Source organism: Nicotiana tomentosiformis, chromosome 5, assembly GCF_000390325.3.
Source record: "Nicotiana tomentosiformis chromosome 5, ASM39032v3, whole genome shotgun sequence".
Taxonomy (NCBI): domain Eukaryota; kingdom Viridiplantae; phylum Streptophyta; class Magnoliopsida; order Solanales; family Solanaceae; genus Nicotiana; species Nicotiana tomentosiformis.
The window spans coordinates 79,037,036-79,054,853 of record NC_090816.1 but is presented as its reverse complement, the minus strand read 5'-3'; the positions used below and the strand labels follow the sequence as shown (position 1 = coordinate 79,054,853).

At 39.7% G+C, this 17,818-nt stretch overlaps 1 pseudogene; it reads left to right on the top strand.

The window, feature by feature from the left end:
• The first annotated feature begins 3,356 nt into the window (after positions 1-3,356).
• LOC138891544 (small ribosomal subunit protein bS1m-like) lies at positions 3,357-7,912 on the top strand (annotated as a pseudogene).
• Positions 7,913-17,818: the final 9,906 nt, after the last annotated feature.

Genomic DNA, 17,818 nt, shown 5'->3' with positions numbered 1-17,818 from the left:
GAAAATGGACTCTGCAGTAAGGGAAACCGGTCAAAGTGGGAAACGCATAGATGCTTTGCCTTCATGGTGGCATTTTTAGGCCTTTAGTATTCCTGAGAGAGGACGGGCGCATTGATTTGTGTGTAGCCAGAGTTGTCCATGTTTTGACTACCCAAGCCAAAAGTACCTTCACGCCCATGATCGTATCAGATATATTCCGAGCTCTCACATCTTGTAAGGCCGTAGTCGGGTTTTTTGAAGGGTGCAATCTGTTATTGCAAATGTGGATGATCGAGCACCTTTGTCGCCGTCCCCGATACATGAACTACGGGTCTACGGGAAAAAACTGCATCGAATAGATTGCTGAAGATGGACCTCTGCTGGTGTAACCGCACCTGCAGAGCGTAGATCGCAGGTGCGAGATTGGAGTAGAGTGTGCAGGTGGTCACAGGTGCGAGGACTTTTGTAGGTACGGCAAGAGGTGCATAAAAGCGGAAGGCACGCAGGTGCGATAGGGATTTCCGCATCTGCGTGACCGCAGATGCGGCAGGAGGATTGCAGAAGCGAAAGTGGGCAGATGAGATGGGACCACATAAGCAGTTTGGATACTCGCAGAAGCAAGTCCGCAGAAGCGGAGTGAGAGACAGCAGTAGCAGAATGGGTCACAGATGCATGTCTGATGTCGCTTCTGCGATGCCGCAGAAGCGGTTACGTGTCCGCAGAAGCGGAAAACCTGGGCAGATTATTAAAACAAGGGTTCACAATTTTGGCTTCATTTCAAGCTATAGTTTGGGCGATTCTTGAGAGGGTTTTCGAGGGGATTCTTGGGGTAAGTCCCTTGTGGTCATTATTGATCGATAATCTTGCTTCCCCATTGATTTCCCACCTAGTTGGTGTGTATTTAAGGTGTAAATTGAGAGTTTGAGGCTAGGGATTTAGAGAGTTTGATTTGGGGATTTGGGTGATGATTGTGTGTCAGATTTTGATAAATTTGGTATGGTTAGACTCGTGGTTGAATGGGATTTTGGGTTTTGTGACTTTTATCGAATTTTGAGACGTGGGCCGGGGGCCGGCTTTTGAGTTGATTTTTGATTTTGATTAATAGCTTATCATTTTCTTATGGAGTTGATTCCTTTAGCCCGTATTGATTATATCGAACTGTTTATGGCTAGATTCGAGGCATTAGGAGGCCATTTCGCAAGGCAAGGATATATTGGAGTAGAGATTTGCTCGGATTGAGGTAAGTAACAGTTCTAAATTTGGTTTTGAGGGTATGAAACCTCATATTACGTGTTATGTATTTGGTTTTGAGGTGACGCACATGCTAGGTGACGGGCGTGTGGGCGTGCACCGTAGGAATTGTGACAAGGTCAAATTCCACGGAACTGTATAGTTGAATAATCTGTTGTTATATGTACATTCTCCATGTATTAGAGAAATTGAACCACAAATCATGTTAGAAATCATGTTTCGACTATGTGTTGGCACTGTAGGGACCCACAGAGGTCGTGTACATGTTGAATTATCTACTAAATTGTTATTTTGTACTCAATCACGATTTTACTTGTATATTATATCTCAGTCTCTATTGTTCCTTGTTGATACATAATATCATTTTTGTTGGGGTTGATTTTCATGATTACTGAGAGACAAGAGACTGGAGGGATTGATGACTGAGCGAGGGCGAGGGCCTGATTGTAAGATATTGATACTATAGCATGTGAGTTGTTCGTGCAGCACGTGAGTTGTCTGTGCAGATCCAGATATTATACTATAGCACGTGAGTTGTCCGTGCGGATTATAGCGCCTGGGCTGAAAGAGCCCCTCCGAAGTCTGTACATACCCCCAGTGAGCGCAGGTGCCTACTGAGTACGAGTGCCGAGAGCCGAGTGCCGAGTGCTGAGTGAATGGGAGGACTGAGTGACTGTGGCCTTGAGAGGATGCATTTGATTTCATTATTGTTGCACTTAGTTGCCATGTATCAGTGTCTTGAAGTTTTTGAAAGATATTACATTCTGTTTCACTTAAACTTGTCGTGAAGTAACTGCTTTGCCCTAATTTATCAAACTTGATAGCATGCCTACCTTCATATGTTGAAATAAATGTAATTGAACTATAACTGTGAAGCTCGTCACTACTTTCGGTTCTATATTTAGTCTTGTTACTTACTGAGTTAGTTGTACTCATACTACACCCTGCACTTTGTGTACATATTCAGGTGTTTCAGGACATGCTAGCTGTTGATTCATTGTGCAGTTGACCCTTCGGAGATTTCGAGGTAGCTGCTCGATGTTTTCGCAGACCCTGTTTCTCCTTTCCTACCCTTCCACTTATTGTATTTAGTTTCAGACTATGATAGACAGTATTTTCCAGACTTGTGATATTTAGATGCTCTTGTTCTTAGTGACACCCCGATGTTGGGAATTTTCGCGTTGTGTTTTGGATTTTCTATCATGTTTATGAGGAGTTTTATTATTTAAACTACTTTAAAGCCATTTTCTGTTAAAAGTGTTGGAGTTATTTCGTAAATGTCGGCTTGCCTAGTACCACGTTAGGTGCCATCACGACAGATTAGGATTAGGGTCGTGACAAGTTGGTATCAGAGCCTAGGTTACATAGGTCTCACGAGTCATGAGAAGGTTTAGTAGAGTCTTGCGGATCGGTACGGAGACGTCTGTACCTATCTTCAAGAGGCTGTCGAACCCTTAGGAAACTTCATATTCTTTGTATTCTTGCCGTGCGGATTTGTTGATTCCAGTAACTAAACTTCTTTATTCTATTTTCTCACAGATGGTGAGGACACGTGCTACCGGATAGGATGGCCAGCCACCAGTACCACCTGCTAGGGCCATGAGAGGCCGAGGTCGCAACAGGGGAAGAGGTGCAGCTCGTACAATAGATAAAGCAGCACCTACAGATCCACCAGTTGCTCCAGCTCAGGAGTAGGTTCCAGATATGGCTGAGCCAGTAGGGCCAACTCAGGCACCGGTTGTGCCCATTGTGATTCCAGGCCTTCAGGAGGCTTTGGCCCAGATATTGACTGTTTACACTGGCCTTGCTCAGGTGGTTTCGGCTCAGGTCGCACCAGCTACTTCTCAGGCTGGGGGAGGTACTCATAACCCCACTGCCCATACTCCATAGCAGGTGATGCAGGGACTTCAGACACCGGGGGTACTACTAGACCAGCCGGTTGCAGCTGCTCATTCCCCGGTGGTCCCCGTTATGACTGATGATGAGTAGAGGAGACTTGAGAGATTTGGGAGACTTTAGCCTCCATCATTTAGCGATGCTAAGTCAGAGGATGCCTAGGGTTTCGTGGATAAGTGCCAGCGAATTCTTCACACTGCGAGTATTCTGGAGACCAGTGGGGTACGTAAGCATGAGACTTTTTGGTAGTACCGGTGAACCAGATGGCCGCGGTGATGGAATCTGGGACGGAGGACTTGTAGTATCTCTCTAGATCTGGCAAAAGCGAAAGACCCCCTAAAATAATTCGAATGGAGGCTGACCGCTGAGCCCACTCTGGCCTCGCGGGGCGGGCCCCTGTGGTTGCGAGCTGGAGCTGCCATAGCTTATGGCTATAGCAATGGGAGGGCCCCAGCAGAGAGAAAAGTAAGGATAACGAGCGCTCCGCCCGCCAAGCGGGCGGCAGGAGCAGCGGGCAAGTGCTTGGTAAGCCAACAGCCCAGTGAACCGGGCGGGGCACTCGAAGAAAGGGGGGCACACTGAGCAAGTACGAGAAATTGGCCCCGCTCTGCTTTCTTAAAAGCAAGGACCACTACGGGAGGTCAAACCAAGGATCTATGGAAGTGGGGGCTCGTCCCCGATCAATATTGGATCAAACAATAGGGGGTCATAGCACTGACCTCTTTTTTTTATTGATTCAATACAATAGGGGAAAAGATCGTATAGTTCCCTACCGAGACAAACTCTCAACGGATCCTCCGCGCGGTGGGAATACCTCTTCCGTGCGTCTTTCTCGTGGCGGAAACAGAACAACAGGGAAAGAACCGGCCCAGGGCGAGCTTTATTTATTTAAGAGAGAATGGGGAGTGAATCGAATTCCGTTTCCGTCCTTTGGGGGCTTTCGGGCCCCTCTCGATCTTTTTCTACGTTGAGAAGGGGGAAGGAGTCTAAATCAATGGACATTAATGAACCATCATTGATGGACGTTGCATATGACAGGATCAATTTGACTCAAGGTCCGGCGCTAATAGAAGTTGCTTACTTTTCTAGTAGCGAAGGAAAGGGCAGGGCTTTTTTCGTAGTAATAGTGGGCGGGTCTCATGAGATCTATGCCGGCCGTCGGAATCAAACGAAGGTCAAAGGACCATTCGATTCATTAAGGGGCATAGCGGCGCCCTCGCCCGGTGCCATTTCCGGACCTAGCAGCAGACGGGCGGGCCGTGCCTGAATTCAGACCAGACCAGACTCTTCTTTGTTTGAGCTGCTCCCAGGAACGCAGACCGAAGATCTCACTTGTCCTGGACAAGTACGTAGAGATCTTCGTGGGACCGTGGAGGGAGTCTCAATCGATCTTTTCTAGGATTCTTTATCATGCCACACATGGAGATCTTTCCATTGATAGATCAGAGGGTCCCCCCTTGAACAAATTCTTAAAGGGTAGGTTACTACCTGCTTCTACGGAAGAGGTTTACTTTGTACCGCCCGGAGGTCATATAGATCGGAATCCGGAGCGATAAGAATGAAAGGTTTGGTGTGGCCATAGCTATAACTACTAGCGCTTCAAATTAGATTCTAAGGGCGCTACTGAAAGCCTTCTTTTAGGTCCTGTAATAGGGAGGTGTAAGCCTCGAAAGCCTTTGGTACTTTGGTAGGGTCGAACGTCTTTCTTTGCCCCAGCTTGGCGAATCGCATCCCCGCACAACAACATTCTTTGTTTGTGCGCCCCTTACCGTTCTCGCTCAGTCTTTCAACGGCTGGGAAGGCAGTCGTAGAAACTAAGCCTATCGCCACGCCGACCATCAAATACGAGATTAGGCCCCTTCTCAAAGATTTGATGGAATGGCTCACCCCACCCAAGAGCGCTTATGTCATAGGGGAACTCATGGCTGGAAACAATCCTTATAGTTTGGTTTGATATCCGGTAGGAATAATAATAAAAAAAAGTCCAGGTTGGTTGGTGAGCCTAGTGATAGGAGACTATCTAGCTTGGTTCGGAGAGCACTTGTTGGGTTAAATATTTATTTGTTGCTAAATGTTACGGCCCAAATGCTGAACTATTGATCCTACTTGTTCGGATGGGTGTTCACCCCAAAGTGTTCCCGGACCGCATGCATACATCCATAAGTAACTTAGTGAAACATGGAAAATTTCATTGAGAGGAATCAGCAAAGAAAAGAAAAACGGGTCAACAACATCAACTTGTGTATTTGAGAGATTGTCCTCGGGCTGAGGAGTGTCCACATGAGTTCGTTGAGGTGTTTACACAGGCCTGTGGTCCTCTTTTATATTCTGTCGAGAGTTCGGATTGCTCCACCTAAGTAGAACGAAAAGAAGGAATTGGAAAAGAAAAAGGGGAGCTATTGTGAAGCCTAGAAAGGCGGAAGTGGAAAATCGCTTATACCGAGTTCCCCAACAGCAGCTTAGCTTAGTAGCAACACTCTTTCTACTGGCGTGGCACTGCTGGATGCTTCTGATCAATAGAACGCGAAGAGGAGGAAAAAAAAAGCTTATGATGAGCATCTATTTGAGTCGATCATTTCCAAGATCTAATTCCAGCTTTTTCTTATGTAGTGAAAACGCCTTACAATCTGACGTTTTACGCTTAAGGGATGAAATGTTCTTGGTGGATGCAGGACTTGGGACCCCTAGAATTTGTATGCAAGATGAGCCTACAGGAGTGCCAATCAACCGAGCCACCAGGTTTGAGAATAAGGTGGGATTCCTGGATCTAGTGGCCGGTGAATCACTGATCAAAGAGTAGATTTTAGAGAGATTCTTCATCGATCTAGTGGCCGGTGAATCACTGATCAAAGAGCGAGCAGCCACCAGGTTTGATGATTTGATGGGATCTACAGATGTATTGGCTGGTGAACCGCTTCTTCTTCTTCTTCCATGAAGATTCAGACAAAACCAAGCTTGGATGGAACTGAACAAGATTTGGCGAACGAATACAAAGGTCAAAGGCTTTATTATTGAGAAAGTAAAAGGAGGTTACTTAGTAGCCATCGCAGGTTTCATTACTTTTCTTCCATTCCGTCGCAGAAGGAAAAGGATATCGAATGATCGATTCACTATTGAGAACATTAACCCCAAAAACACAAATATTATGGTGTTCTAACAGCGGCAGATCAAAGAAGAACTTGATGAGCGAAATCCGCTGACAAAAAAAAAACTTTTTAAATTCCGATGCCTAACGTCCCCTGATAACCTAGGATTAGTGGTGATAGGGCTGATGTGATATCTCGAAAACTGGGATTTGATGGTATCTGTAGAGCGGATCCCATGGGCTTCTCGGGTAGAGGTTGGTTGAAGATGATGTGATGCAAGTGAACGTCTACGAAAAAGCTGTCGTAAAGTTTTGTTCTTCGTTCCGTCGTCGATCGATCTATCACTCAATCACAGGCCGCTCTGTCATTGTCTGATTTTTGGTTGTCTGATCACACTCAAAATTATGTATCTACTTATTGTATTTTTACCCCTGCTCGGTAGTTTTGTAGCAGGTTGTTTTAGACGTTTTCTAGGAAAAGAAGGAACCGCTATAATAACCACTACGTGCGTTTCATTCTCTTCAATCTTCTCTTTGATTGCTTTTTATAAAGTCGCACCGGGAGCTAGTGCTTGTTATCTAAGAATTGCTCCATGGATCTCATCAGAAATGTTTGATGCTTCTTGGGGCTTCTTTGGCGACCGTGAAGTCACCGGATCAATTGCTGAGTAAATAGATCAGATCTGGACGCGGCTGTTGGTCCGCGGCGATATGGACTCGACCTGTTCCTACCCACTCCGGGGTATCATAGCATGTCGGGAATAAGGGAGGACATACTGGACGTAACCACTCCCTTGGTTGGGGGCTGTGCCGCCCTGCCTTTTGATCGATACACAGTTGAGGAGGCCGATCACGAACGCTACAGGTGTGGGAGCGATCCTAGTCAGGGAAGACTAAGACGGTGCCTCGCATATGGGTAGCAAGAGGGCGCTTATGCCCCGACAGTGGGGCCTTATGGGAAAGGGCCCAGCCCAATAGGGACAGCACACCTCCTACTTCAAGCGCACCTCTGTATCGACTGAATCACTCTTTTGGTCTAGTCGGTGGAACCGGTGAACCACGTGAGCTGGTTAGATGCGTGGGGCAGAGGGCTCGTAGTACCCCCTTTGATTGATCCAGCCTTTTCTTCGCTTCGGTAGTGAATCACCTACTAAAAGGGCAGGCCTGCATGCCTTATTTGAGACTACTAAGGCAGGCGGTGGACTCTTTCATTAGGTAAGGGAAGAAGGGGCCTAAGCATGGCAGATGCCGTACACTTGAGTGACAAAGGAAAGCGAGACCTTACCTTTTTTTTCAGGCCTGTTCGGACATACGGTTCCCGCGGAAGATCAAGTTGGTGAGCCGTGTGATGGGAAACCTTCCCGCACGGTTCGGAGAGCACTGAATTAGAATGAGAGGTTTACCACCACATCATTGCATGCAAGGGGAGCTCGCTCGATTCGCAGATTGGTCCGACTCGTAATTCACTTCTGACCCCGTGTTCGATAGCCCGACCGTAGTGATGTTAATTGTGGTTACATTCATAAGTAGCTTGGTCCATCTTTATTCCATTTCATATATGTCTGAGGATCCGCATAGCCCTCGATTTATGTGTTATTTATCCATTCCTACTTTTTTTATGCCAATGTTGGTGACTGGAGATAACTCTCTTCAATTATTCCTGGGATGGGAGGGAGTAGGTCTTGCTTCATATTTGTTAATTCATTTCTGGTTTACACGACTTCAGGCAGATAAAGCAGCTATAAAAGCTATGCTTGTCAATATGACCGGTTCTCTCTATCATTTTCTTCACCGGTTCCACCGACTAGAAAAGGGCTGGTAGTACAAATCATAAGCTTCTAAGAATAGAGTTTACAAAGCTGAAATGAAATAAATCCACTTCAAGCCTCCTCAACTGTGTAAGCTGCTACTGTACCAGATATAAATAATCTTCTATCAGAGGTAATATTTATCCATAACGGAGTACCGAAAGGATAAACTTCTTCAGGAGGCTTATATCCAATAGAGTACTAAATAGATAAATAAATTTACGACGGAGTCCCATATGGTTAAGCTTCTTCAGGAAGCTTATTTACAACGGAGTACTAAATGAATATCCATAATATAATATATTTATAACACTAGTGTGTATTTTCCCTATATATGATGACGCACCTTAATGGAAGCCTTTCTCCTGGTGTAAATATTACTCCTAATAGACAGAGCTTTATAAATTGTACGTATACCTTAATTTTCCTTGTAACTATAAGCTGCACACTATGCTATTATGACTAGACTAAGTAGACGTTTTTTTTTTGCTAATGATTAAGTAGACATGAGGCCAGTGAATTTCCAAGGATCTGATAGAAATTTATGCGGGCAGTTCTTTCAGGTCCAAGATACAAGGGGGGCCAAGTTGGTCTGTACCATAATGAGATTAGTCTCAAAACTGCTAGTCATCCACATATGAAGCAGAGTTTGGACAGAGTAAACCCGGCCCATCCCCCCTCCCCCATTTGTTTGTTCCATATATTTAGAAAAAGAATAGTTACTTTTGTTCACCAAATTGTCAATATTTCAAATGTGTATAGGAGTTAGAATTGAATGAAATGCAATAGGGCAAAAAGCAAGTGTGCAGTGTGAATCATCCCATACACTTGATTAGGGCAAATGTAATTATGTTTTTTCTTTGCGGTGGTGATGATATGGGGGAGAAAGCATGTGGCGAAATTAAGAAAAAGAAGAAAACTTGCCCGATTTTATCACACTTACACTATGTCATGATCCAAAATTAGAGGGTTCATGACTGGCACCTTATAACGAGTGGTGTTCCCACCCATCAAATGAACCTGTATCTTGCCGAATCATAATGTCACAATGAACATGTTACGGATCAAACCGGCTAGCAATAAGGCTCCAGGCAGGCCAACTATGAGATTTTTACACGGCTGCTCTCTTTTTAAATATTATTAGTGTCGGAACCCGCGCGATACGCGGATAATTTGACAAAATATTAATCTTATAAAATTATGATCTAACATATCATATTATTTTAATAAATATTAGTTATTATTTTATTATTTAATATAGTGTACATAAATATAATAAAATCTATATAAAATCAAAGGATACAAAGCACTATAGTAATCAAATAAATTGTTTGTTCCTTGTTTATTCTTTATTAAATTAGAAAGTACTTAGTACTATACATTTACTAATGTGACTTTTTATTAACTTGTCAATTGGCTTAATATTTTATATCACTTCTGTTTTAATAGAACATAAGTATATATTTTCTTATTTTGGAAATATATTTTTTATACTTAGTTATACTGTTCAAAATTCTTCAATTTTCTAAATTTATCAATAATTTTATTGAGTGTTATTTATTTATATTTTATGTATTAATTAAAGATATAAATATTATAAAATTATCTTTATCCCTCTCTTTTCATACATTCTTATCTACTATAATATTTGATTAGTTTTCTCATTTTATATTTTACTAAAAATTTAAATAATATAATTTTTTTCCTAAATTATAATTTTTAATTCATCAAAAGTATAAAGTGATAAGCCTTTTATTATTTTTATAAAAAGCCTAATAATATTTTTAATAATTAATAATTTGTGTTTTATATATAATATATTATCTTATGTATAATATCCTAGTAGTTTCTTATATTTTTGTATTTTGCATTATGAAATTATGAGTTCTATTTATTAAATAAATGTTCCTATGTGAGAAATTTAATTAGTATATATATTTTTAGGCTATCACTTGATTTGTTTTTAGCATTCTTCCTTTATGACTATTTGTTTATTATGACTTTAGTTATATGTATATGTACGTCTTTTCTCATAATACTTCTAACTATAAGTCTCTTTATTGATAAATTATAATCTTTTGCTTCTCCTATTCTATATAGATAGATTTGAATGAGTAGTTTATTTTTTTATATTTTTATTTTTTTATAGATAAATTATAATATATCTATATTTATTAATTCAAGTAGTGTATTAATTCAAAATTTAACAAAATTAGTTAGAAAGATAGTTTATTTTGTCTTAACAATGCCACATGACTTTTTGTGGTTATACCACTTGTCTTAGTATAGTGCTTTTGCTTCTCCTATTCTATAAGGATAGATTCTCATAAATGATAGCAATCTTTGTTTATTCCAAAAATGGCATATTGTTTTTACTTTTTTAGCAGTTTCACTTTGGTAAGTACATTAACTAAGGGATTCTCTCCTATATCAATATACTTCTACTACATTTTCTTTTCCTCTCTCTTCCATAATTTTTTTTTCTGTTCCATAAATAATACTTACCCAAATATATCAAATATTCTGAAAGAAGAATATCTCAAAAATAAGTCCCTCTTTAATGAGGTTGCACAATGGGAATTTTAGTATTTTAATTTCTTTAAGTTTTAAATTTTTTTGTCGTATAATTTTATTTTTACTCAAAATATACCTTTAATATATTTTAAGTATGCTATATGTGTGATAACTTATAATGTAAATATTCCATCAATATGCCATATATATTTTTTCTGTTCCATAAATAATACTTACCCAAATATATCAAAGATTCTGAAAGAATAATATCTCAAAAATAAGTCCCTCTTTAATGAGGTTGCACAATGGGAATTTTAGTATTTCATTTTCTTTAAGTTTTAAACTTTTTTGGTGTATAATTTTATTTTTACTCAAAATATATCTTTAATATATTTTAATAAATTTCAAGTATACTATATGTGTGATAATTTATAATGTAAATACTCCATCAATATGACATATATATTTTTTATATGTATTTTATACCACATATATAAATTATATATATACACCATAATACATATAAACAAACAAAATATACCATACATAATCTTTAAAGTTGTGTATTTTATATTTTATATATACAACTATTATATAATTTATCACATATACCATTGTAATAGAAAATATATAAGAACCACCAGTCGAAATTATAACATGTTAAAATAATATGTTATTATCCAAATTTAAACTCCAGAGAAGGAAACGAAAAGAAGAATTTTGCATGTACAAAAAGAAAATAAGAAGAAAGGCATTAAAAAAGGGAAGACAAAAAAGAATGGAAGGATTGCATCAGTTATAGAAGATAAAAAATCTGAGCGAAAAAATAGGAATAATTGCTATACTTTTGCAATGGGGTTGATTCTTGTCCGGCTGAATTTTAGGAACATTTATTTGAAAGGTATTATGATATGTTAATATTTAGGTGCCGTAAATGTAATTAGCTAATGTTGCTATCGTTTTCCAAATTTTCTTTAAATATTGCCTAGTTATGTTTTTTATCATGCAAAAGTCCAAGCGAAAACTCATAAGAGGGTAGAAAAATAAGCCTCATTGCTTGACCATCGCTAAAAGTTAAGGCAAGACTTTGTGACATGTATGCAAAATGCGTATAAAGTATTTCATGAAAACCATACATGCATCAGTCTACTCTATCAATTTTCTTTAGAGTAAATAAGATTCCGTGTGCTGGGACTTCACTTAATTAACAATCATTGATGTTTTGCAGTAGTTAATTCCGAGAGCGCAATAGCTAGTATATAAAGGATTGCATATGAATATTCGTAACATGCAGCGGAAGATAATAATAATCCTAAGCTGATCTTTTCGTATTTAAAATTTACTTACATGTCAAAAATCGAATCTAAGATGTACCTGGTGAAAAAAGTCTCGTTTCAAAATTCCTTCGATAGTGCGAAGACTTTATGCGTATCCACAACGAGACCGATCCTTGCTATCAATTCTTTGATCAATGAAACTCGTGAACAAATTGAATGAAATATTGGGCTGAAATTTTTCTCAAAAATCTCAACTCAAAGGTAGAAGAACAAGAAACACTTTTCTTGTAATTGTATTTTCTCTCTTGACTTTGTATTGCACTTTCGCTTTTACAAAGTGAGTTTTCTTCTCAAGACTTCCTATGGCAAATTTTCTCTATCACTCTTTATACAACATCACCTATAAAACTCTTTTACTATTTGATTGAGGTGATGACTTACTTAGGGTAAAAGTCAAATCGGAAAAATAAAACTTCTGGAAGAAAAACGTATCCCATTCCTAATGGGATAACATCTGCCGCCGTTAGCTAGGACGTTCCAATTCAATTCCAATTGAATAGAATTATGCGAATTAGTTAATATTTTATATAATATCAATCCCATTCTTAATGGGTTTGAATTAGTCTCACGTCCTCTTGGACTTTTGTGTCGATCCAATTCTATATTGGATTTACCAAATAAGTTTTCATTAATATATTATATGCATACTTTGTACAAATAAATATTAACTATATATATCATATATATATTTCAACTAAAAGATTATTTTAATTTTCTATTCTAAATAAAAATGTCACGACCCAAAAATCTCACCTGTCGTGATGACGCCTATATCAATACTAGGCAAGTCGAAAATCTCAATAAAACACCATATTTTTTAAATTTGAAAACAAAATAATTAAATTCAACGGAAGAAATCTCACAATTTCAAATATAACACTCCAAAAATCCGGTGTCACTGAGTACATGAGCATCTAATGTGAATATAATGTTTGACAGATAAAAGCCACTGCCTGAAAGTACAGAACAGTACAATAATTGAAGGAAAGAGAGACAAGGTCAACGGACGCCAAGCAGCTACCTTGATAGTCTTCAACTGATAGTACTCTTAAATCTAACAATCTCCGTGTCCGAAAGCACCTGGATCTGCACACGAGGTACAGAGTGTAGTATGAGTACAACTAACTCAATAAGTAACAAGAGTAACCTCTGGGCTGAAAGAAATGATGAGCTCTGCAGGTACAGTCCAGTAAAAATAATGGTACATAAATGTAGGCATGTTTTCAAGTTCAACAGTTAAACTCAATACAAATGAAATAAATCAATACTGCATCATATGAGGCATATGACATCTCAGTAGAAAGACCTCATGTAAATACTGATCACAAATTATCCGATCACTTGGTACTGTTTATGGCCAATCCAGCCCAGGGGTGTTCCAACCCGTATATATATATATATATATATATATATGCAAATCGATTAACAGTCAGTCACCCAGTATCGTATAAGGCCAATCCAGCCCTGGAATAACTTATCCCTAAATATAAATGATACTGACAAGATCCATGTCCAGATCACTCATTACAATACAAGTAATGCAAGTCCATGCCCTAGGAAAATTCATCCTAAATATATACATATAAGCAGTAAGTAAGGCAAGTCCATGCCTTGGGAAGTCCATCCAAAATAGCGATGATCATCTACGCTTACTAGGGGTGTGTACAGACTCCGGATGGGCTCCTTCAGCCCAAGCGTAATACAAAGCCAATATGGCCTACTGCAGGTGGGCAGTCCCGGTCCGTATAATAACAAAGCCTATAAGGCCTGCTGCAGGCAGGCAACCCCGATCCATAAAATAGTAAAGCCTATAAGGCCTGCTGCAGGCGGGCAGCCCCGATCCATATAATAGTAAAGCTTATAAGGCCTGCTGCAGGCGGGCAGCCCCGATCCAGAACAATAATAAGGTATAAAGCCATTCTGGCCTGCTGCAGGCGGGCAGCCCGGATCTATTTAATAATATCATATATAAAGCCAAATGGTCTGATGCGTTGCGCAGCTCAATCCCATAAATATCCTCACAATGGACAATTATTACCGAGTGTGAAATATATATTTTTGAACAATTAATTCAACAATAACACGACCCCATGGGTCCCAAAATATAGGCACGTAGCCTAAACGTGATCTTTAATAGGAGCATCAACTCAATTTCTCTAACACGTGTGGAATGTTCAGATAATAACATGATTCATTAATCTTACAACTGCACATGATTTATTCAAGACATAATTTATATGGTGCACATCCACATGCTCGTCACCTATCGTGTATGTCACCTCCAAACAATTTATATCATACCAAATTCGGGGATTCATACCCTCGGAACCAAGTTTACAAGTGTTACTTACCTCAAACCGTGTAATCCTTTACTCCGGTATGCCTTTGCCTCGTAAATTGGCCTCCAAACGCCTTGAATCTAGCCACAAATAATTCGTTTCAGTCAATAAAAATGATAGGAATTAATTCCATAAGAAAATACAAATTTTTCATCAAAATCCGAAATTTCACCCAGAAATCGCCTGTGGGACCCACATCTCGGAACCCGACAAAAGTTACAAAATCCGAAAGCCCATTCAACCACGAGTCTAACCATACTAATTTTACCAAAATCCGACCTCAACTCGACCTCCAAATCTTCAAATCTTATTTTCAAATCCCTAAGTTTAAACCCCCGATTTACACCTCAAAAACATGTAATCTAGTCGGATAATTCGATGATAATTCAATATTATGGAGTAGAAATGATCAAAAGTGACTTATGTCAAGTTTCCCTTGAATTCTCTCTCAAAACTGTCCCAAAAATCGTGCTTGAAGGTCCAAAAATGGCAAAACTCTGAACCCCCTCTGTTTTTAACATTCTGTCCAGGATTTTCGCATCCGCGGTGATTTCTTCGCACCTGCGGTCTTCGCACCCACGATGATTTCATCACGCCTGCGGTCTTCACACCTGCGGTCTTCGCACCCGCGGTGATTTCTTCGCTCTTGTGGTCTTCGCACCCGCGATGATTTCTTCGCGCCAGCGGTCTTTGCACCCACGATGATTTCTTCACCCGCGGTGCCTGGCTGGCCCATGCATTTTCCGTGACTAATTCCTTGCATCCGCGAGCTCGCACCTGCGGCCCTTTTTCGTGCAGGTGCGATCACACCAGCAGCCCAGCTACTTCAGCTCCTCCTCCAAATCCAACAATCTGTTAAGCATCCGAAACTCACCCGAGACCCTCAGAACCCCGTCTGAACATACCAACAAGTGTCATAACATAACACGGACCTACTCGAGGCCTCAAATCATATCAAACAACATCAAAACGACGAGTCACACCTCAAATCAAAATCTATGAACTTTAAACTTTTAAATTCTATATCTTGTGCCGAAATACATCAAATCAATTCGGAATGACTTCAATTTTTTTACACAATTCATAAATGACATAACGAAGCTATTCCAATTTACAAAATCAAATTCCGACCTCGATATAAAAAGTCAACCCCCCGATCAAACTTCCCAAAAATTCAACTTTCGGCATTTCATGTCTAATTCCACTATGGACCTCCAAATAATTTTTCGGACAGGCTCCTAAGTCCAAAATCATGATACAGAGCTATTGGAATCATCAGAATTAAATTCCGAGGTCGATTACACATATGCCAATATCCAATCATTATTTTAACTTAAGCTTTAAACCTTGGAACTAAGTGTTCCAATTCATTCCAAAACCTCACCAGACCCGAACCAATTGCCTCGGCAAGTCACACAACAACTGTAAAGCCCAATTTGAGCAGTAAATGGGGAAACGGGGTTGTAATACTCAAAACGACCGGTCGGGTCGTTACATTCTCCTCCACTTAAACATACGTTCGTCCTCGAACGTGCCAAGAATTGTTTCTACACCATCAAATCACTGTTCCATCTTACCACACACGTATCCGAGGTGTTCTCACATCACCCTATTCTATATAAATTGTATAGGCTTGACAACACAACATAACTGAAAATCATTAATTTAACCTTAGCTCAGAAACTTTGTACTTCAATTTCCAACATTTAGAATTTCTTTTCAAGACCCGAATCTCACATCAACACACTGTATGAGTTTGAATACGTTGTACTAAGCCATAACCATAACCCAAGATATAATCACGTAACATACTACACAACTCGCATGCTCGCAACACCATTTTCGATCACAGTAACTACTCCAAACTAACCCGGTAATAGTATTAAACTCTATATCAAGCCAAACCTCATTCCAAAACCTTCATACACTGCTGATATTTAAGGAAACACATGGAATCTAATAATCAATTATTAGATCAACAAGTCATGGAGCTCTCTCGCCCCAACCCGAACCATAATCACTTTCTAAGCTGACTTTCGATATTATCCTTCCGAATATACTGTAATCAAACATGATAGTACCCATTCTAGGTCCAATGACCTTACATTATTAAACACAACTATCCCAATGACATGCCACACTAATACAACTCAAGCCACAACTGTGCAGCTTGTACCCAAAATGGAAGATGTCTCAAAGTAGAGAACTGTATTGCAAGTTCAACAAGCACCACCACAACTTCAATGCTATAAGCTCATTATATATAGTAAAACTAAGACACACAAACTTAATAAGAGTAACCAGCTCCTTTAGAGCTCATATTATCATCAGTCGCACGGACAACTCACGTGCTATAGTATCAATATCTGGACCCGCACGGACAACTCACGTGCCAATAATATCAGTATATGGATCCGCACGGACAACTCACGTGCCAATAATATCAGTATATGGATCCGCACGGACAACTCACGTGCCAATAACATAAATCGCCTGGCATGGTCACAGGCTTCCAGTCCTAGCATATCATACAGGATCAATTAACAAGTACACATGTATATGATAATGAAATAAGATTCTCATGCTCATGGACTGATATAAATAACACGCCATAGGCGTAAGCATGTGCAAAGTCTGCTATCACACTTCAAATCGGCAAGTTAATGCAGAAATAGTAACTACCCCATTTATTTTGGGGAATTAGCCTCTTTGTAACCTCAAATGTAGCCCAGGTAGTTCTCAACAAAGGTACGAACAAGAGAAACATTATAATTTTACGCTTAACACTCAACTCTAGGCATATCATAGCCTAAGCATTCTTTCGAGTATGCATACTTGCCTTGATGCCCGCACATTGGCTCAAACCTCACATATATGCACACTTATAGCGCGTAGCCATCACAAATAATTAGTGCAACTAGTGCCTCCACTGAGTTAAAATAAAATACTCACCTCAAATAGGCCGCAACCCAAAACAATATACTTCTAAGAACTCCCAGTCTTCCAAATTCATCAAACACATGAATCACTGTAACTGATCCCAACTCCAGCACTAGAATGACTAACACATCTTCCACTCACGATTTTCCCATAAGGAATACTTTCATAATTCTTCCATGCCACATAGAAATAATTTGAATATCAGCAATCTATCAACCAGGTGAGTACTACAATATCAATGAACATCCGTAAGTCAAAACACAATGCGCCTTTTGAAATGCGCACCCTTCTCAGGGATTATCGAGCAGTTATAACATTCATCTAAATATGTAAAACTGACCATTCTGTCCAAAGTTCGTGATCTTCCTTTCAAGAATGAACTGCCACCTTGTACATGTAAATCAAAATCCGGCACAACACATCACATCTATCATGTGAAAGGCACAAGAATCTCATTATAAACTCTGAGTCACTAGCAAATAACATACCCTATTAGTTAGAAACCTCTCGAGAGAGTCATCCACTCTGCTCAAATCTAATTTACTCCGCCCCAAACGAGCCGAATGATATGTGCTCTTTTAGCACGATCAACACTCAAAGAAGTAACCCTGCCTTAACACGACCAATCGAATTCATACTTCGTGTGCACTACATCCTTCAAAATAACAA